Source organism: Nyctereutes procyonoides, unplaced genomic scaffold (assembly GCF_905146905.1).
Source record: "Nyctereutes procyonoides isolate TBG_1078 unplaced genomic scaffold, NYPRO_anot_genome, whole genome shotgun sequence".
Lineage (NCBI taxonomy): Eukaryota > Metazoa > Chordata > Mammalia > Carnivora > Canidae > Nyctereutes > Nyctereutes procyonoides.
The window spans coordinates 20,732,743-20,756,049 of record NW_026575136.1 but is presented as its reverse complement, the minus strand read 5'-3'; the positions used below and the strand labels follow the sequence as shown (position 1 = coordinate 20,756,049).

General features: G+C 39.8%; 1 long non-coding RNA gene across 1 annotated transcript in view; it reads left to right on the top strand.

Annotated features, from left to right (window-relative positions):
- Nucleotides 1-23,307, top strand: part of LOC129495613 (uncharacterized) — a 42,933-nt gene that overhangs the window by 4,704 nt on the left and 14,922 nt on the right. The window contains exons 2-4 of the long non-coding RNA XR_008661560.1: nucleotides 7,757-7,860; nucleotides 8,193-8,237; nucleotides 8,475-8,606. This is a non-coding gene — a long non-coding RNA (uncharacterized LOC129495613). The remainder of the gene's footprint in view (nucleotides 1-7,756; nucleotides 7,861-8,192; nucleotides 8,238-8,474; nucleotides 8,607-23,307) is intronic.

The window sequence follows — 23,307 nt, the reverse complement described above, 5'->3', positions numbered from 1 at the left end:
TTGAACAACTGCTTATTCATTTAGGGGATTGTATTGCCAGGAACCAAATCACTGAGGATCATATTATCATACATTTGAAGTTTAAGATTGTGATGGATTAGGGGAGTGTTTTTCGAGAGTTTGTTCCCAGACCATCTACATCAGAATCTTTGGCTCAATGGATATCCCTGGGTTCTGGTCCTAGACCTACTGAATAAGAATCTCTTCGGGGGTGCTGAGGAATCTTCACTTTAAACAAATTCCCTGGGTGACACCAATGTACACTAAAGTTGTAAAATAACTTTGGTGGGCTTGGGGATGGGGGAAATTTAGCCCAAGCAGCACAATCAGGTGTGGATTTGTTGTGGTACCAGGAACAGAGCAGTCTTTGAAGTCTGAAACTTCTTTTTTTTTTAAAAGATTTTATTTATTTATTCATGATAGACATAGAGAGCGAGAGAGAGAGAGGCAGAGATACAGGCAGAGGGAGAAGCAGGCTCCATGCTGGGAGCCCGATGCGGGACTCGATCCTGGGACTCCAGGACCACGCCCTGGGCCGAAGGCAGGCGCCAAACCACTGAGCCACCCAGGGATCCCTTGAAGTCTGAAATTTCTGCATGGAAATCCTCAGTGGAATGCTTGTTAGTTTCATAGCCACCAGCAAGTGATGTCATCTGTCTTGGCTTCTCTTTCTCCATCTGTGAAATGGGGATACTAATGTCTTCCTTGTTGTAAAGATTAAATCAAATATATGTAAGGGACCTGGTTGTAGAAGGTGTTTAATCGGTGGTACGAGATATAACTTTCGGTAATATCCATCAGAATGATGTCATCCTAGTTTTAATGGGCATTTACCTGTTGGGAGAAGAAAGAGATCTTCCTAGTAAGATTCTTTACAGGACGAAGATGGATGGGGATGAGATGTGTAGAATAGAGAGAGATTTAACTATTTTGATGACGTTGCTAAGACTCTCAGAGAATGTTTCTCAGCGGATGCTTCTGGCACATTTTCATCAGAATGATTGCTACAGTGTTTCTAGTATGTCAAGAAATTAAGGAACATCCATTCCTTCTTTTAATTTTATTCATTTTTAAGTTTTGGAAAACATTTCATCATATAAAATTTCAAGTTTTATGTGAAATTAGATGAGTATAACAAACTCCTACATGCCCATTGCTCATGTTCAATGATTTTCAACTCTTGGCTAATCTCACTATACCCACTGCCTCCCCTGAATGGATTATCTTGAAGCAAATCCCTAACATCACATCATCGCATCCATAAACATTTTAGGATGTAACTCTAAAAGAGACAAACTGTTTTTTTTAAAAAGCAACAGTAATACTATTATTAATCTAAGAATTAAAAATGTCTTTAATATCATCAAACATCTGCCAGTGTTCAAATTTCTCCAGTTGTCTATAATCTTTTTAATATTGTTACTTTTTGCTAGTATCAAGGTCCAACTGAAGTTCCTATATTATAATCAACTCATGTCTTTTAAATGATCTTTAAAGATTTATTTATTTGAGAGAGAGAGAGAGTACATTTGAGTCTGGGGGAGGGGTAGGGGGGAGAGGGAGAGAAAAGCCCAAGCAGACTCTGGGCCACCTAGGCACCCCTGTCTTTTAAATTTTTAAAAAATACATTAAGTTTCTCCTCCATATCATTTTGTTCGCTTTTTTTGTTTTCCACAATCGGGATTTTGCTGATTACATCCCTATGGGCTGTATTCTGCATTTTCTAGAACTAGCAGTGAGATCTAGAAGCTTGATTGAATTTAGGTTAGATTATTTGGCAAGAATACTTCATAAATAGTAGAATTTCTTCTATTGGTAGGCATAGAATGTCTCTTTTTTTTTGTGATGTGAACAGACATTGATAATCATTACCTAGATCCATTAATTTACTAGGGTACTATTATAAGTTTATTTTATATTGTTAATTAATTATCTAAAATACATCTTCAGAGTGAAACTTCACTTTATCAACTACTTAGTCATTCAGATGTATAGTTTCTATAGGAAAGTCAGTATAAATGCTCTATTTTTTATATATATTATTTTTCAGAATAATTTATTGGTTCTTTAGCATTCTACAGTTATTGACTTTTAAAAAATATAAACTCATGGTTTTAAACATTTTTTATGTGTTTCAATCCATTGGAATTACTACTAATATTCTGATTGTGTTATGCTTGGCCAGTGGTAGCCTCTTCAAACTGGCCCTTAAGAGCTTCTAGTATGACACTAATAGATTTTGCTTCTTTACTTCAGACCTGAAATCAACTATTTTCACAGAAAATGGCATTTAGTGGCCATAATCTGGGGGTTAAGAGTGCTCATTGCTGCTATGTTGGTTATTTTTTCCAGGCTTTTTCAGTGGATAGAACTAGAAAATAAATATTTTTTAGCATTTCATGATTCTATACTGATTTTTGGTTCATATTCAGGACTAAAGGATTTTTCCTTACCTTCTTCTGTATCTCTTTCCCTAATGTCTAAGTCTTGAATCTCAATGATGGCAAGTAATTATTTGTTTTATCCTTATACAAAAGAGTTTTGAAATAAAATACCAGGAAAATCATCAAAAATATCTGGAAAGAGTTTAAGATTGTTTTTCAGCTCTTTTGTCCTAAGGATGTTTTCCATTAGGCTGTAGAGTCAATATCTGTGTTTTAAAGTCACGGACTACTGTTTGTATGGTTATATTACCTCATCAAAACACAGATTCACGTGTTTAATTTTGCTTGTAAATGTCAGGATTTTCTTTTTTACACTTAATTTTCTTGATAATTATGTAAATACTTACATAGTTTCAAACTTAAATCTTCAAAGCCAGGTATAATCATATAAGTCTTGTTTCTATTCTTATTTCCTCCACCCTATTTCCTTCATCTACCAAAGATAATCCATTTTATGTATTTTAATGGTTTATATTTCTATTTTTTAAATAGAGGAAGATTCATGCACACACACACACACACACATGCACATAGACATATATCTATATTAGTGTTTCTTAACCCAGATGGGACTGACATTTTGGACTGGATAATTTTTTGTTGTGGAGGGTCACTCACTCTACGTATTATAGTATGTTTAGCAGCATTGCTGTTCTCTACCCATTAGACACCAGTAACATATCTTCAATCGTGACAATTAAAAATGTCTTTAAAAATTTATTTATGTATTTATTTGGGGCAGGGTGGAGAAAGAGAAAGAGAGAGAGGGGGAGAGAGGGGGAGAGAGAATCTCACCTAGATTCTGCTCTGAGTGTAGAGCCTGACACAGACTCAATCTTAGGACCCTGTGATCATGACCTGAGAAAAAATCAAGAGTTGGATGCTTAACCAACTGAGCCACCCAGGTTCCCCCAGAATGTCTTTAGACATTGCCTAATGTCTAAAGGGGCAAAGTTTTGATTGAGATTTACATTTACATTTATGTGCATTTGTAAATATGCTTATGTATATATTTATTTTCCCCTCCAACTTCTTAGATATACAGCAGCAAATTACATCCATTTTCTTCACCTTACTTTTAAAAATTTTATTTTTAGAAAATTTTCTTTTTTTAAAAAATTTTTATTTATTTATGATAGTCACAGAGAGAGAGAGAGAGAGAGAGAGAGAGAGGCAGAGACACAGGCAGAGGGAGAAGCAGGCTCCATGCACCGAGAGCCCGACGTGGGATTCGATCCCGGGTCTCCAGGATCGTGCCCTGAGCCAAAGGCAGGTGCTAAACCACTGCACCACCCAGGGATCCCAATTTTTAGAAAATTTTCAACAAATTTCAATATCCAGATGAAAATCAACAAAAATATTTTTTACTTAAAGGTGTTTCAGAATACATGGTTCTAAATGATATATATAAAACATTCTATCCAAGAAAAATAGAATACACATTTTCCTCAAGTACACATAGAAACCCCTGGTTTGCAACATTCGTTGCAAAAAAGAGACAACGAATATTACAAATTTAAGAAGACTGAAATCATACCTAGTATACTTTCCAACCAAAAAGGTACAAAACTGAAGATCAACAATAAAACAAAGTTGGAAAATCTACAATGTAAGTATTAAATATTTAATATGTAAATACTAAACAACACATTATAGTACAAGCAATGGGACAAATAAGAAATCAAATGGCAAATCAAAATATTCTCAAAAGAAAACATAATATTCTAAAATCTATGGGATGTAGCAGAAGCAGATGTTAGAGTGAAATTTATGCTATAATGCTTGTATTAAGAAAAAAAGTTCAAATAAACAACATTACACCACAAGGAACTATAAAAAGAAGAATCTTAGCTGAAAAATTCAGTAAAGGAAAGAAATAACAGAAAAATCAGAAATAAATAAAATGGAGACCAAAATAAACAGTAACATAACATTGAAAACAATGATCAGTTTTTTCAAAAAACAAAAACAAAATTGGCAATGCTTTAACTACATTAACAAAAAAAGAAGACTCAAAAACTGAAATGAGAAATGGAAGAGAAAAAAATACAACAGCTAACCACAGAAATACAGAGCATGACAACAGATTACTATGAACAATTACATATTAATGAATCAGATAATTCAGGGGGAAAATCAGATAATTCCTAAAAATGCACAGGTTACCAAGATTGAATCATGAAATCTTGAATTCAAGAACTAGGAAATCTTCTTAGACCAATAACAAGAATGAGAGTTGAATTGGGAATCCACCTGACTTTTTTTGCTCAACAAAATATATCCTGGGGATTACTCCTGAGTAGTATATAGAAATAGTTTTCTTTCCTTTTCCCAGTTGTATAGTATTCCACTGTCCCATTCCTTCCTATATTTTAGCATTTTTTCAGCTTTTACACACAGGTATGCAGAATAGGTCCATAACTATTTGGGCTAGTGCCCAGAGAGAGATTCAGGTGTCCAAGTGTTGAGAAAAATTGGACAACACACTTTATTTTTTTAAAGATTTTATTTATTTATTTGAGAGAGAGCACAGAGTGAGAGAGAACTTGAGCAGAGGAAAAGGCAGAGGGAGAGAGAAGCAGGCTCATCCCTGAGCAGGGAGCCTGCCATGGGGCTCCATCCCAGGACCCGGGGATCATGACCTAAGCTGAAGGCAGATGCTTAACCGACTGAGCCACCCAGGTGCCCCTGGACAACACACTTTAAAAAACAGAGTAATTACCTTCCTCTTGCTCCATTAGCATTTTGTTTAGTGTGACAACAAGTAGCACCTTCCCCATCAAAGACTATTAAAAAAAATTGGGGCACCTGCGTGGCTCAGTCGGTTTAGGGTCTGCCTTTGGTTCAGGTCATGATCTCTGGGTCCTGGGATCAAGCCATGTGTCAGGCTCCCTGCTCAGGGGGGAGTCGGCTTCTTCCGCCTCACACCCTCTACCCCCCCACTCATGCTCTCTCCCTCTCCCTTTCAAATACATAAATACATAAAATCTTTAAAAAATTCTATTCTTAAAGCTCAAAGTTTTTCAAATTTAAGAGAAGTACATTTCTGGCATCTCTTAATTATTATCATTGTCTTATCATTTCTGAACCTGGATCTAGTTATGTTCTTGTTTGCTAATCTGCAATTTGGACTTCTAAGCTGCCCAAAGCTTTATCATTTTATTTTTCAATTTTTCCTTTTCACAATGTTTTGGACTTTTATCTCATTGTACCAAGGAGAGTGCTCTGTTCGCTATGGTGGTCCTCAATCCCTCTCACCAACTGCAAGGATCAAAGAATTATTCCAAATTACTAAATGGGATTAAATTTAGGAATTTGGAATTCCCAGTCACTGCTATCAAATAGCAACTCAAAATGTTGGTTTCCTCTGAAGATCAGTGGGCAGAAGAATGTTACAGGATATGAGGTGGGACAAGGAGCTCCCTTGGTGCCCAAACAATCCTCAGAATGAGGATTCTGAGGCCAGCCTGAATGGAGTCCCCAGCTGGGCCAGAGGAAATTAGACCTCAGCTTCGATCGGGGGAGAGAGAGGAGCCCTGAGATTTTCAGGGATGCTGGGCTGATTCTTTTACCATTTCACAGCAGCCTTGGACTACAGCAACCTGTTCTCCCTGACAAATGAGAAGGCCAGGCTCAAATTAATTATTTTGGCACTATTATTATACAGACCAATTCAGTACATTTATTTAAAGCTGAATATTAAAACCTATTTATTTTCTCTTCTAGCTCATAAGCTGCCCCCCTGCCCCTGCCCCAAATGGGTTACATTATGAAAGCTGAAACTTCAGGAAATTCCTCATTTCCATATGAATATCTCATTCTGCAGTTTGAAAAAGTACAAAAGTATAAAATGTACCTCATTTTGATGTGGCCCCCGGGAGAAAGAGTTAACGGAGGTTTTGCTAAGGGGTGTGTGTGTGTGTGTGTGCTGAGTCGGCAGAAAGGAGACCATGCAATAAAGAAGGTGATCTTTCCTATTTTTAAAAGGAAATACTTTGTAAGATCGAGGCACGCAATCTGCTAACTCACTTTAGGATGTCGTTTTCCCAATGATCCTCAAATTGATTCATCAAAATCTTTTCCCATTTAATCAATAAACCCACCTCTCTGAACAATTTCTTATAGAATTGCAAATTTCTTAACTTTCGTTTTTAGGATTATTCCTTGTCTACTAATAATGGGCCAATGATAACACATGCTCAAGAGCAAAATCCAAAATACGATTTTGTATAATGAAAAGAAGAGACAGATTTTTTTTTGGCCAGTTAAAATACCAGCTCGAACAAATTATTTGCCCTTCAGTATTTTTTTAAATCTTTTATTTCTCTGTTCTTGGGCTCAAGACGAACATATCTGCTTACTGCTGTTTTTTGCTTGTCTTTAATCATACAAATAGCATCTAGCCTCTTCCATCTCCTTACTGCTCCCCCACCCTCCTTCATTAGAAGGTTCCCTCTGTTCTCATTTCCTCCCTTACTTCATTGTGAGCAGCTGGGCTATGTGCTTACAGCAAATTAGCTGTAAAATAAAGCAGCCTTTTTTTTCCCTTTTATTTTTTTTCCAGGGTGTTGTGGGAGAAAAGGTGGTTAGAGAAATTATCCCACAATAAGCAAGTGTGGACAAGGATCAAATAAGCAGAAGAAATCAGCCTGTTGGAGGGTTCACTCACACTGATGAACCATAGTTTAGTACATTCCCCTCCTGGGGGGTCTCTCCTGCGTCATTCTGGATGCTTCCCCTCAAGTCCTTTATGCGAAGGCATTTTCCCCACTGTTCTTGATTGCCACAGACATTCACCAAATGAAGTCCCGGTTGGAATGTGTGTTCTTTAAAATATTGAAATCCAACTGCAGTCTTAATGTTGTTGGCCTCACTTTTTGTGTATGTTTAAAAATGCAACAGCAATTGTCACAGCCATTCATCAATTTAAAAAGGCAGGCAGGCACTGAAATTGTGTATGGTCTCGGGAGGAAAATTAGTTCTAAAGGTAAGGAAGTCGAAATAAGCTGGATGAGAGAGAAAGCACGCGACAGACGTGGTTAAAGCCCTAGCGACTACTCCCTGGCTTCTGGGTTCAACGTCTTCAAGGTGGGCTTTGTGGTTCATCAGGGTCTGCAGGTAATGGGCAAGCACCCCCCGTAAAGATAAAGGTGCGGGTGACCACACTCAGGATGATTCTTTGTAAGGTCAAGTAAAATCCTCTCTGCTTGGTTTTGAGCACATTGACTAGAAGATGCTAAGTATCCTCACTTGGCCTCTCTCCTGGTGGCAGGTTCAAATGTAACATGTTGTCACTTTTCTCTCTATCCTAGCTTAAGTAGCACAGACCTACCTCAAGGGGGATGAGTGGAAAGAACACTTAGTTGGAGGCATAAGGTCACCCTACACCTTGCTGGACACTTCATTATTATATGCGGTGAGTGTCAAACTTTTTTTCTGAAGCAGTGAAATATTTTCTTTCCCAAAGGAAGCATTACTTGGCATTTAAGTATGCAAAGCAGCAAACGGAACATTTGAGTACCTTAAGCTTATATTGCAATTTACTAATTTATGCATCTGTGATTTTAACCTTTATTTATTTTAAAGGCACTCAAAGAGAATTTTTTTTTTTCAAAGAGAATTCTGACGCTGTTTGGTTGAATGCAAAAAATTGAAATTGGGGATTAGGGGTAACTCTTGCCATTATAACAGCCTCAACTTCCTAATTCTACTCTGCTTATTTATGATTTTTTTTTCTTTTGGTTACAGAGTAGGGAGGCAATTTTGATGCAGACATTTAAGTAGAGAGATATGGTAAGATTTTTGTTTTTTTTTTTATTACATTTCCTTTGTGACCTCGGAACATTCCCCATTTCCTAGGAGATGATTGCAGAGGCAGGATTGCAAAGTTGGCAGAAAAACAAGTCAACCTGATAGTACCAGGTTACACTGAGTGATCTCACATTTGTTCAGATCACTTGAGTGTTTTAAATTACTGTTTAAGAGTGGTTAAACATATTTACAAATGCAACCCTAATTAAATGTTTGCAGAATCTCTGAAGCACCGTGGCAAACTCAAGAGTAAAGAATGTGGTTTGGAAACCATTGCATTGAGAGCATTTCCAGAGATTTCAGATCGCCAGCAACAGCAGCAGCATTTTGAGAGTAAAGTCACCAAAGTTGGTGAGTCAGGAGTGTGTGTGCCTCCTTAAGAGCCATAAACGCTCTAGAGGGGACGTGTCATCTCTTTTGGATTGTTGGAACAACTTTTCAGCCCCAAGTTTTGTTAAAGCGGAATTTCTCTAGTTGGTTCCATGCAAATGAGAGGATGCTAGAGACAGGAGCCTGGAAGCCCTTCCTGATTCTAGAGCTTTCTTTGGATCTCACTTTCTCCTCCATGGGGGCAGTGTGGTAGTCATCAGCCACATGGGGCTGCTTACATTTAAATCCTTATCCTCAACTAAACTTACATAAAATTAAAAACTCATTTCTGCAGCCTCACCAGCCACATTTCAAGTATATCATATTGGATAGGACACATTTGGACTTTCTTGCAATCACAGAAAGCTTTATGGGAAAATACTGCTCTAGAATGTGAGCAACTCATCAGTCTGATGGCCATTTTGAGGTTGGTCTTGAAAATAGCTTATAAATCTGCATAGGATCATCTTTCTAGTCAAAGCAAGCATCCCCTTCATTTTGCTGAAACCCATTTAAATGAAAGATGAAGGGGAAAACACCTGGCAACATCCTCTGATCCCTCTGACAGTCCTCTTTCCTAATGGCCATGACAGAGTTAGAGGGGGAGTACATTGAGGCTTAGATTCGGGAATTCCCACGAAAGACCATAAAGGGCAAACAGAGTGATTCAGAGAGAGAACTCTGGAGTCAGGCTACAGGTTCTGAATCCACACAACCGCTTACAGGCTATGCCATCTCGAAGAAGTTAGCCTCTCTGTGACTCAGTTTCTTCTTTTAGGATAATGCCAGTACATACCTCATTAGATTATTGTGAAATTAAATGAGATATTGCTCAGTGCCTTACTCCTAGTGAGCATTTGATAGGTGTTGGTTACTTTTATTACTATCACCACCTGCCCAAACTAGAAATTCCATTATGGAAGTCATTCTTTGAATAATAATAATATGTTTGAAACTTCAAACACATGAAACACAAGGAAACTGATTCTAAAAAATCGTCCAGAGAAGAGAGTAGTAGTCAAAATGTGACCTGTGTGAAGGGTGTCTGGATAGGGCTAGGAAACCAGCAAACGTCACAAATTCTCCATTCTAGAGTTTCCTTGATCCCTCCCTTTAAAAGCTAGAGGTAGTCTTCAACTAATACTTGAAAGAAGAGAGTTTTCTGAACTCTTGCCTAGTTGGGAAAGTCTGTAATTGTCATATAAATGACAACTTGGCTGAGCTTTAAATTCATGGGCCCCAGATTACTTGTTTTAAATCTGGATAAACTTGGTACCATGGTTTTCTGATATTCAGTATTTGAAAGCAATCTGGCCTAATTTTTAGTTTTTCGTTGCAGATGTGTTTTGAGTTCCCTCAGTGATAAACTTGGAGGCAAGGATTCAAATGCGAATTCATTTGACAGGTGAAGGAGGGAGGGTGGAGATGCAAGACAGACAAAGGGCATGTCTTAGAGTGGGTTAGCAAGACAGATACCACTGTATACACTGGGAGCTTAATTGTGCTGCATTAATTGTGGAAGTCAGTGAAAAACACATTTCCCAAAGTTACACTCTCAGAGAAGTGAGGAACCTGGGGTACTTAGTCACCAAATCCTGTCTCTTACTGCTTGAACACAGCTTTCAGAAGTGACTGATCCCCCAGACTTGAAGACCTCTGCAAGAGCAGAGAAGGGCAGGGTCAGAAAAAGACTGGAGGAAATCCCAGGGGTTGGCAGTTCAGTGGTCAGGCTGCCCATGCTGATGTACTAGGGATGAGAGCCCGTGTGCAGGCACACAAGGTCCACCACGGGGAGCAGCCTCGTTCTTCCATGGGGATGCTTGATGCTTGAATGACTGATTGATTGTAATTACACATTTTTTGTCCTGTGTCCTCTTTCACTTTCTTTGGATCTCACTTTCTCCTAGTTTCTCTGTCTCTTATTCTTCATCTCTCATCTCTCTCTTTCTCTGATGCTCAATCACTTTTTAAATTCTTTTTTTTTTACTAGATTAGCCTCTTTAGCATGCAAACTTAGTCCTGAAAAATTTTCTTTAATTTTATCTTTTCTTATTTCTTTGGCATTGGTTCATTTTTTTCTCTTATTTTCATGCAATATCTATATTCCTAAGTTCTAGCTGTATGTTTTGCCCAATAATCATATTATCTCTCATCATTTTTATCTTTATGCCTTTTATTCGCAGTGAAAACAAATTTTCTGGTTTGTCCTCCTCATTACTGCTTTTATTTTTGACATTGTTGGATCTGCTCTCTATTCTCTCTAAATTAGATTTTATTTTGCCATTGCAAACTTAACTTTCTTCCAATTCTTCCTCAAGGGTCCAGCTCAATTGTCATGTCAGTTTATTCCAGATTTCTCCACTGTTTCATAGATACTATAACTTTTCCAATTCTATCAAAAATATTGAAGAGTTTTCTATTTTTTTTCTTGCCCTTATAGTAAATCATCTTCACATTTTCCTCTTAGTCTTTAGGATACTGTCCATTTCTTTTTCTTTTTTAAAATGTTTTATTTATTTATTCATGAGAGAGAGAGAGAGAGAGAGAGACAGACAGAGACAGAGACAGAGAGACAGAGATGCAGAAACACAGGCAGAGGGAGAAGCAGGCTCCACGCAGGGAGCCTGACGTGGGACTGGATCCTGGTACTCCAGGATCACGCCCTAGGCCAAAGGCAGCACTAAACCGCTGAGCCCCCAGGACTGCCCAATGTCCATTTCTTTAATCTTCCATATTTTCTTTCATCTGTATGTACGTATAATTTTTACTGAATCTTAAAGAAGCCCACATCAACTCAGACTGACCATTTGCCAAACAAAAAAGCCTGTGGATTTTGTCCTGATTCTACTTGTTGTCTACTGCTGACTGAAATGTAAGTAGGAGGGCAGTTTGATGTTTATACCTCTCAGCTCAGGCTCCACTCCTCTCCATCAAGAGAAGCTTTGATGGGCCAAAGAGAGACTTTCCTCTACTCTTGGAACCCAGTTCTCTTGCCCTCTGAACCCATGGAGTAGAGGAAAATGTAGACTTGCAAGCATGTGCTAAAACCTAGACTATTTGTATTCCCTCCATTGTCCATATTCCTTTACTTGTAGGGGCTATGCTTTTCACAATGCAATTTGCATCACAAGTTCTATGTGCTTTCTTATATAATTAAAAAAAATATTTATTCTCTGTTTCGGTATTGAAATATGAGGAATGATTGGAATAACTGAGTCGTGTATAGCGATTTGAAACCCAAGTTCTACAGCTAGACTGCTCAGGTTCAAATTCTGATTTTCCATTTATTAGCTGCAAGACCCTGATAAAGTCACTTCACTTCCCTAGGCCTTTGTTTCCTTGACTTTGAAATGAGGGTAAGAATGGAGCATCTACTCTAATAGGTTGTTGTGGATATTAATTCCATTAACATATGTGAAATGCTTGGCAGAGTGCCTGCCACAAAGTTACTAATCGATAAATGTTAGCTCAAATTATTATGTCACAAACACCACCTGTGCAGTGAGAGAAATAGCCACCATTGTTTTTGGTTATGGGTGGGTAGGCAAGAGAGAGAAGGTCCTGGGGGAAAATGAAGAATTTTCAGATCTACTTTTGGCTGCTCTATCCAGTTCATGAGACCAATATGGTAGACACTAATGGTTTTTCTACTTCCAGTTCCATCAGTCTTTAATTAGTAGAAATCCATAATTAGTAGAATTAGAATTCTCACCACAGGTCATCTGCTGAGTTTTACTTTTGGTTTTGTAGTGAGTTTTCCTTTTATTATGTATTTCATGTGTATTTTAGTGGGATATTGGGAGAAATTGCATTAGGTGACTTGGCAGATACCACTTTAAATTGGTATGATGTAGAGAGTTTTTACCTGCTGATCTTGCAAATTACTCCTATCCTGCCTTGGTTCAAACAATAAAGGAGAGGCAGTAGCAGTCATGGAGTACAGCCTTTATCTATGTCATGGGAGGAAAGGAAGTCCATCCTGAGGCTTCTCAGTCTGGGAGTATGTGACATTGACCATCTGACCACATGGGTAGTGAGGTGCAGGTAGTAACACATGTTCAAAATGGGTACTGGTGTTATGCTGTGATTCCATTAGGAAAAGAGGGAGCTATTTCTGGCTGACTTGTGGAGTGTTTAAGGGAATGTCTGGCAAACAGGAAGTGCTATAAGGGTTTTTGAATCAAACAACTCTATGAAGTAGAGTAGTATTATTATACCTCTTATACAGATGAGAAAATTGAGGTTATATACTTTTCCCAAGGTCACCCATCTAGTAGAAGGTAGAGTCTGGGTCCAACCCCAAGCAACTTGGTTCTAGATTTCCCATTCTTGACAACTGGACAACTACCATACTTGACAATCATTTGGAATTCTTCCATGGGCTTCATTGAGACCACATTGCTCACCCCTAGATGGAAAACAAATCAGGAAAGTTGCTGTTGTTCCCATCAAACAAAGTTTACCAGAGAATGTTTTCAAGTCTTGATTATACCATTAATAGTGTCATCTTCTTCTTCTTCTTTTTTTTTAAAGAGTTTATTTATTTATTCATGAGAGACACACAGAGAGAGAAAGGCAGAGACACAGGCAGAGGGAGAAGCAGGCTCCATGCAGGGAGCCCGATGCAGGACTCCAGGATCATGCCCTGGGCCGAAGGCAGGTGCCCAACTGCTGAGCCCCCCAGGGATCCCAATAGTGTCATCCTCTAAACCCCAAACACCAACTCTTCATTTCTCCCCAGGTGCAACTGTTATTCCCTGGAACAGAATAAAAAGTAAACACGTATGCCATGAGCCTCTGTCAAGGTCCATGGATATGTGATATATATATATATATATGTGTGTGTATATATATATACACACACATATATATATCAGTTTATTTGTGGATGCCCTCCTTCTTTAGAATATTAATATTCTGAGGACCTTAAATCAATTTTTTTTTTACTTGGCAAAGTTTTTTTTGTGTGTGTGTGTGGAGTTAAACGAAGCCCTTAGCCACTCTCTTTCCCACTTATTAAGTGTAGCTACACCACCATTTGGTGCTTATGTAGGTAAAATGTCAGCACAGGTCTGAGAGGTCTATCTATGGAGACATCTGCTACCTGAAGCCCCATGAGTAATAGCCTGGCCATGGAGTGAGTGGGAGAAACATCTGCTCAGCACACAGAAACTGACTGCTGTGCACGCAGAACCAGGCCATTGGGAAAGAGGGAGCAGACCAGTGACAATGGGGCTGCAGGCGGCCAGAGGCAATATGCTAGCAGGCGGCTTCTCTCTTCCTCACTCCTTCCCTAATAGGAGTGGGATCCATGCTGTGATAGGTGAGATAGCACACAGGCAGATTGTCCACCAGATGGTACAATCTTCTATTTAAGAAATATTTGAAAGGGCAACAAAATACAGCAGAAACCATCCGACAGTCCACATGGCTAATGCAAAATTAGCCAAAATGATGGCGGCAGCAGTGGTGGGGGTGTTGTGGGGTGAGATGTAGGAAAGGCTAAGGGGAGACAAGCACCATGATGTCTGGTGAGCCAGATGTCGGTACAGTTGAGATGCTTCTCCAACATTGTACTGTGGTGCTTTGATGTGCTTCTGTGAACCCTGCTCTGTAGCCTGTGTTTGAGAATTGCCAAGGCCAAGGGTGATGGACACAACCATGATGATCCAACCTGGCTTATGTCTCATGAGCCAGGGAGGTCTCTTGTGTTCTCCCTCTGGGTAGAGTGGAACTCTGGTTGTCATTGTTGTTCTGTGGCTCTTTTCTCATTTCTCTATCACTGTTGAGTGTTTTTTCCTTACTAGTGTTCCATTACAGCGCTATTTGAACACATCTCTACGTATTACCATCAGCATCGTCATAGATATTGTTAGTCGAACTTTTGTTTTGTTCCTGGTACTGTGCTAAGCACCCTACCTAGTAGTAGCTAATACACATTCAGCGGTTACTATATATCAACACTGGTTTATATATATTGCCTTTTTTAATCCCCACAACAAACTAATGAGGCAAGTACTATTATTATCATTTTATACACACGGGGAAGAGAGGTTTGGAGTCCTTAAATACCTTGCCCAAGGCTACAAGATTATCAAGGAGATAACCTTAATGGGGAAAGAATGTGTCTGATCCAGAATCCACGCTTTTAAATGTTGTGCTCTACTATCTCTGAGATGTACATTTTCTATTTTCATCCTTAAGACCACCATATGAAGATGTTGTCATTCCTAATGCATAGTTGAGTTAACTACAGCTCAGAGAGTTAACAGCAATTCCTGGGGTCATGTGTCTAAGAGTCAAGTCTGTCTTATTCTCCAGCTGGTGACTGGCCTCCATGCTAGACAACCTCCTCTCTACCAGCTTCTGTAGCCCCCTTTCTTCCCTGCATCGGCTTCCTCAGCATTCATACTCGAAACCCGCACGATATACATTATGCAGTTGACCCTTGAATAATGCAGTGGGTAGGGGTGCCAATCCTCATGCAGTTGGAAATGTACCTATAACTTCTAAACTTCTAACCCCCCAAAAAACTTAACTACTACTAATCCACTGTGGCCCAGAAGCCTTGCTGATAACATAAACTGTCGATTAACATGTATTTTGTATGTTTATGTATTATATACTGTATTTCTACAATAAAGTAAGCCAGAGGAAAGAAAATGTTATCAAGAAAATACATTTCTATTACTGTACTGTGAAAAATCCACACATAAGTGGACCTGCACAGTTTAAACCCATTGTGTTTAAGGGTCAACTGTATTTACTTTTCAAGTCTTATCTCTTCCTCTTTCAGCATCTCCCTTTCTGTTCCTTTCTTCTCCATCCCCATTGCTACTGTCTAGTCCAGAAGAAGTTCCTTGGCCCTCACAGTGTTATTAGAATATTTGCCATCGATTGTCACAGGCCTTCCCTCGAAAGGTGTGCCATGACTTCTAGGCATGGGCCTCAGAGACACACGCTACCATCCTACATTCTAGAGGTAGGCAATGATAGAATGGCTTTCTCTATCAACGAGTCCCTAAAACTACAAAAGAAGAGATATCTGTGTGTACATACATTTGCCACAGTGTAAAAATGTAAAATTTGGGCATGTTTTCCATTCACGTATATAAATACATTTATATAAGAGGATGAAACTGTGAGCAGAGATAAATGCCCTGTGTTGTGGTGGCTCCATGGAGATTACTACTGTCTGTAGGGTCAAGCCAGTTTTCTGGGGAACTTTTCTCGATGACCATCATAGCAAAAGTATCAGGAATCTGGATGTCGAATTTTTGGAATGCAGTGAGGCTTCATTATTCAAAGAAGGTTCTTCCTGGGAGTTACAGCAGACAATGGAACAGAAATGGGGTTGACTAACCCATTGACCTTGTATCACAAGTGCAAAAAGAAATAAAAACTGAACAGACCCCTGTGTTTTCCATCCCCCCGAGGTCTCTGTCTGTTCTCAGGCCTGGGCCTCTTTCTGTTTTCCCCTCTGGAGGGTTCCAGTATCAAGCCTCTCTGTGTTAATTAACTCAGCATGTGGCACATAAAGGCCTGACAGCAGATAGCTAATGTTTTGGATATGCACACAGTTTAAGGATTAGCTCAATTCCAAAGGACAACTTAACGTTGTCACAGTACAGTTGACACTTGGTGATCCGAGGCAAATTTTGGGTTCTGGGCAATCTTCCTTCTGCCACCATCACACATGTAGGCCTCCACTCCTTACTCTTAGCTCCTAGACATTCAGACAAAGCAAGCCAATTTTAATATTTTAATTCAACCTAAATAAAATCTTGTAGTAATTGCCAATAAAAATCAATAATAAAAAAGCCTTACAATGCATTGGGTTATCTGTGTCAATGTTTGTCTCTCACACTATGGGAATTTCACAGAATATATTAAGAATACGTATAATAGATAAAATAAACCTATAATGTAGGTTCACATACAAGGTAATCCCAAAGCCAAATTCCTTAGAGAAGGTGTGTGATGAGAATCCAGTGTGGTCTGAAAGTCCTTTGGACCAATTTCCAGCATTTTTGAACATGGAGTAGCGTAAAATGTGCAGAGTGGCAGCCCACAGGCCACATCTGGCCTCTTGACATGCTTAATTTGGCTTGTGTAGTGTTCTTAAGAAGTCATAATTGAAAATGTGGGGAGCTTTTTTTTAATTTGTATTTTTGGGTTTTCTTGCTCTAGGTTTATGTTCCCTGATGGCAAAAATTCACAGAAGTAGAGCAACTGTCTCTGCGTTGGTTGGGGCACATGTGACATGGTGTCAACTTCAGCCCAAGTACACAATGTTTGAAGTGCTAGTTCCTAAGCCCCAAGTCTTACTTTCCTGTTGTCCTGCCAACCCTGTTTGTTAAATCTCCCACTTAGTTCCTAATCATTTCTTGCCTATTTTGCTCAAGGTAAGCTGTTGAAGTAGGACTCACTGGCTGGTGAGTCTAAGTTCATCTTAGCTTTTTACTTAGCTTTTTTTACTTAGCTTTTACAAAGTGGCATTCTCATTAATATTGACCAATTGCCCAGAATTCACCTAGTGAGCTCCTGGTTAAAAATCAAAATAAACAAGCAAATATAAAATATGTGGAAAGGGTGACAAATTTAGCCATTCAGCATGGCATTTAAAAATGGATATAGAAACGTTTTTAATGTACTCTTTCAAATGTCATGACAGCTGTCCAAATTTGTAATTTTAAAATATATTTTATGTTATCACATACATTTGCTATACACTCTATCAAATATATGACTAATATGTGAAAACAAATATGTTTGCCACCCGGCTGACTCATGCTCCTTGGGATGCAGGAGACTTCTTGAAGAATAAACAAAAAGCCCCTTGTGGCTGGGAAGAGGGACCCCAAAGCTAACAGTTTTTCTCTAGGGGATTTGTTCAGGGTTCAGCTTTTGTTTCTCCTTGGGATGGAAGGCATATATCATACGAGTTCTGCAGAGTCATTAGGCCCAAGAAAGGGAGACGTGTCTTATTTTCAGGACCTCGGGATAGTTCTTTCAATCATTCATTCATGCGTGCAGCCATTCCTTCATCTGTTCATTCACTCAGTGAGTGTTTGTAGAATACCTACTATGGGACCACTGTAATGTTTGATGCTGTAGGGGATAAATACGTGAACAAAAATTCTGTTTTTTTTTTTAATTTTGTTTTGTTTGTTTGTTTGAAGGAGCTGTATTTGTTTCCTTGGGCTGCCATAACAAAGTACCACAGATGGGTGGCTTAAACAACAGAAATTTGTTGTCTCACGGTCCTGGAGGCTAAAAATCTGATGGTGTCAGCAGGGTTGTTTCCTTTTGAGGGCTTTGAAGGAAGGCTCTGTTCCAGGCCTCTCTCCACGGCTTGTAGATGCCCATCTCCTTCCTGTGTCTTCGTGTCATCTCACCTCTGTGTGTGTCTGTGTCCAAATGATCTCTTCTTATAAGGGCACAAGTGATACTGGATTAGGGCCCATCCTACTGACTTCCTTTTACCCAAATTACATCTGTAAAGGCCCTATCTCCAAATGTGCTCACATTCTGAGGTAATGGGGATTAGGACTTCAACATGAAATTTTTGCGTGGGAGGAGGCGGCTGTTTCCGGAAGTTTGAGTGCTTCTATTCTCATTGGTTCCGCTACTTTTACTAGCAAAGGGGTTCTTTTACTGTTGTTAATGGCCACCTTCCTGATTACTAAACTGGGCTGGCCTAGATAATATTAAAAGGTAGTAAGGTGACAATAAACAGAACTTGATTCTACAAACACGAAATTTTAGTAACTGGACATAAAACTGAGGATATAGGTAAAAGGGGCTGGATTTCAAATGCACTGTGTGTAACCTGAAGGGCCAGTTTGTGGCCAGGAGTGGGAATAAAAGGTCTCCATGGTTTTTTCCTGAAGGATCAGATGCATGAAATATGGGTGAATAGAGAGCAGAGAGCTGGTCCAGATAAGTAAGCCAGAGAGGAAAGTTCTGGAGAGTTGAAATCTGAATAATGCAAAGGCTGTCACCTGACCCTATCAGTCTTCCTGAGTAAAAACAAAGGGAGAAAGAACCAAAAAGGGGAGAAAGATCCAGCACTAACATGGAGTTTGAAGGACATGTGTCATGAGACACAGCACTGTTAAAAGGACCTGGGTGACATCCTTGGACAAGTTCATGCTGGAGCCCAGAGAGAAAGCAATGTGGGGACCAGCCCTGCGACACAACTGTGAGATAGAAGATCATCTTCATTATACTCTTTCTCCTACCCTTTTCCCTCCTTGGTCTTTCTCTTCAGTGTCTTCCTTATTTCACTTTTCCAGCATCTAAGCTGGCACGGTGTAAAATGAGAGCTGAGAAAAACCTTAATCTCTCAACAGTGTGCACATTGTGTTATGAAACTCTCACAGGCAGAAGTGCTCCTGCTCCTTTGCAGGAATAAGTGATAGGCACCGAAGGTCATGGGTTTTGCTATGGGTGCCTTTCTAGCACACTCTAAATCACACCACTGATTCCATGATTTCACCTTCATTTAGGTTCAAGCCAATTCTGGACCCCTTCTTCCCAGCAGCATTTCTTGAACTTTCATGCTTAAGCTCATCACTTGGGGACCTTGTTAAAATGCAGATTGTGATGTAGAGGGTCCGAGGTGGGCCCAGGCTGGTTCACACTTCATGTAGAAAGGGCCTGTGGGATGACAGCCCATGGAGATACAGTGGAAGTGTCACTCTGTCCTTCGGGAGCTCTGGGCTCGGTGGGATTCCCAGGTTAAGAGGAGAAGATGCTTCTCTTGGCTACTGCCGTCACCTTAACTTTCACTAGCCCCTGTGTTCATTAGTAAGGGTTAGCGAGAGAAGAAAAATAACAATAGTGTTCTTAATTGGATCTCTGAAAGAGATACTGCATTTCTACTGATTAAGGCAATTAAAGGTGCAGACGCTGCTGCTCAAAAGCTGACATCTTCAGGTGTCTCATAACAAAAATTAATACCACTGCTAGCTGTGCCACCTAGTCATGCTGTAAAGTAAATTAATTACTGCAACCAAACTAATAATAACGGTGCAGGCAGACTTGTAGCAATCTTGTGGCTTACCATTGGAGACTGAGCAGGGACTTTTGCCTCTCTGCTACCCATGAGCGCAACCCAGCAATTGCTGACTGTAACATTTCTATTGTATGGTTTATGCTAAATATGCATATCTTAATTGCATTAGTCAAAATAATTAGCTAATATATTTTTGCATAATGACGAGGTAAGCAAATATCACCATAGCTCAGTGGTTCTTGCATGAGTAAATTTGGAAAATTAATAGACTCCCAATTTCCTAATTATCTGTCTTTTATTCCATGCTCAAACAAAGAAATGCTACTGCACACTCCTGGGCATCGTGTAATTTAGTTTGCACCTTGAAAATTTAAAGCACCTGTGTTTGTTTTCTCCCCCCTTTGCAGGAAAGTGATATAAAGAAAACTACAGCTCCTTCCTTTTATCACCCTTAAATTGAAATGTAAAGGAAACAATGGATCAATACATTTTAATTTTTATATGGCAGTGGGGCCTCGAGTTACGAGGCCTTTTTAATACATTGCAAAGTTATTATAAAGTTGAAACAATTGTCAAAATTATTTCCAAAGTGGCAGTGCAGAGCAGGTGCCTGAGCTCCGGGTGCATGGTGGCATTTCTTCATACTGTCCTTCCCCTGGCTACCAACCAGGGGAAGGTAGCCAACCTTCCTACCAACCTACCTACCAACCTTCCCATTTGTATCTCTGATGACTTTCCAGTTCAACTTAGCTCTTTCTCATGTATTTACACCTACATGGCAATGGTACCTTTCTTGCTACTGGACATAACAGTCTCCATGGGGGACAGTGTGGTTGGAGTAGAAAGCTCACTGTTTTGATTAAAATGCTCAGTGGCTGACGTGGGCGCTTGATGGGATGAGCTTGATGGGATGAGTGTTATTCTATATGTTGGCAAATTGAACACCAATAAAAAATAAATTTATAAAAGAAATAAATTAAAAAAATAAAATGCGTAGTGGACCACAGCATTAGATGGATTCCTTTGGGTTCCATCTAATTTCTTTGGGCTTATGATTATAAACAAGAGTAGTCTGCTGAGTTACCCTACAGAGCATCCTAATTTAGCAGAACCTGGCCATTTCTGCCAAAGGGGACAGCTCTTCCTCACTGTTTATGAGAGAGTATAGCCTTAGTATGCTAATCTAATGCATAAGGAAAACAGAAATCTGTCCAAGAGGACATTTGGGCAATACGCTAATATCCTCTAAAGAGCTTAAAAGCACTCTTGCCTATGTCTTCCGGTGGTAAGTTTCAATCCACCACTTAAAAGGAAAAATGTTCGAGAGCCTGAAGCCCACCACATCTGGACAAAAACCTCACGCCAAGCTCTAAGCCACCAGTCTCATGATAGGCAAGTCCCGTAGGGGAGAAAGCTGCTGGGTAAGGATCTCCTTTAAGTTTCAGTTGAGTCTAGATTTCTGATGGGTTAAGGGAAAGCAATCTGCCACCTAATAAGTGAGGAGATCTTCACTGATGTCACTTTGCTGCTCAACAAGCTCTGATTGGATCAATTCCCCTGACGGGTGCAGAGCTTATCAGAATTCTAGCCTTGAGACGGCACCTCTTGGACTGCCTGTCAGCAAACCTTGTGCAGGAATCGAGAGTAGGTAGTGGGCTGTAGGTTGTAACATCCTCAGGTATTGTACTCCCTTCCATGTTCACATGCAAATCGCCAGGAATTATAAAGGAAGTGTATGTAAAATGTGTTTTAATTTGTACATGTGAATGTAACATAACAGGCTTTAATTAAGATGAGGAAAGAGATGAAGGCATGCTAAAAGGTATTGAGGAGGCCATGAAAACATAACATCCAATTTTATAGAACAAGAGCTGGTACAAGAGGAACAAACTCAAAAGCCAAGCTCGCAGCACACATCTTGGCCACTTAGGAAAGGCTGTTCACTGTCCCCCATGCACCACATTACCATAAGGACAGTTGAACACAGAGGGCAAAAGGAGAGAGAGCTAGGATTGAAGGCCTAGAAGAAACACTAATGAAGAGAAACAAGGGCCACAGATGAATATTCTGAGAAAAAAAAAAAAGTTCTCATGCTAGAAAATGTAGTGAGAAGTTAGACTAGAGGATGGAGGAACTTCACCAAAGCTGGATGTAGCCAGTGCGCAGATGGAAACAAAATGGGAAAGAGAGGATGAGAACTTGAGGGATGAAGGGAGGCCCAATCCTCAGTCTACATGGTTCAGCTTCTCGTTGCCTCTGGTCCCAGGAGGGGCCATGCTTGCATCTGAGTTATGGAGAGCGTTTGATCCAGGCTAGAAGTCAAGGACGAAAGAAATGGAACATATTTCCCAGCCTTTCCTTAACTCTCCAGAGTCCCCAGGGGAGACACCTTCTTGCATTCTAATCAGGCGTTTCTAGGAGCCCCTCAAGGAATAAGGAAACTTCCCTTATGTGATGGCAGGGCTCAGAGCAGAAGGTGGGGGCCCAGCAGATCAGGCTACAGAGGGAACAGGGGCCAGGTCACACTCTTTCAATATGATCTGAGGGGTTTGAACTGAATCCTGGGGATCACTGACAGCCAGTAAAGGGCTGAAAAACAGTATGAACCATAAGATCAGCAAATCTTGGCATAAGCCATCAGTTACTGGGTAGCTAGCCTTCATGTGGAGGGTACAAGGATGTGGAAAGCATATTCTTTTTCAAAGATCTAATATCTTCGAGTTATATAAATAACTAAATGATTTTTTAAAAAATCCCCAATACTAGATTAATAATAGAGAAGACATGTCTCAGGAAAAGTAGGATATAATTAACATGCAGATCCCGGCTACTCAAAGTAGAGTCCATAGACAAACAGCATGGAACTTGTTAGAAAGCAGAAACTCAGGCCCCACCTCATACTTACTTGACTCAGAATTTGAAAAATAACAAGATTTCCAGGTGATTCCCAAAGTAGTGGCCAGAAAGACTTGCAAAAATATTAGGTGCAAAGCCTTCAGTGGAGAACAAAGATTTTATGAAGGAAGAGTAACATTTTGTTCATAGGGATTGGTTTCATTGGAGTCTGGGACTTACAGCATAAAGGCATAGGACAGGTCCCCTACAAAAATATAGAGCCGATACAATATAATAACTGTTAGGTTCTCCAGGCACTCACCCTGGAAAAACTTAGAATCTTGGGAAAGGTGGAGGAGGACCCTGCATTTCCTGAGAAAGGGGACTTGTATTAAAATTTGGACAGGCTTGTTTCTTGCACACCTGGGTTGGAGAAATAGTTCCTACTTGCTGCATGACTCAGCTGAATGGAGTAAGCTTTTGAAAGGCAGAATAAGGGAAATGGAGGCACCTCGTCCATGTTGCATACTTAAGTGATTTTCCAAAAATACAAGTCAACTAGAAGCTTTCTAGATTAACCAGATCTAGAATCTTAATTAAAATCTCTCAATGTCTACCAAACCATGAAACAAACCAAACGTCCTAGTAGACCTTTCCTGGCCTTATATGGACAGACTGTTGCCAACCTTTCTATTCTCCTGTATCTCAGTCCTCACCCCTGACCCACCTATCACAGCAAGACCACATGGAAACGTTATGTTGGGTTCTCACCCTCTGCTCACCTTTTTCTTCTTCACCCAGTGACTGATCACACAGTTCCTCCTACTT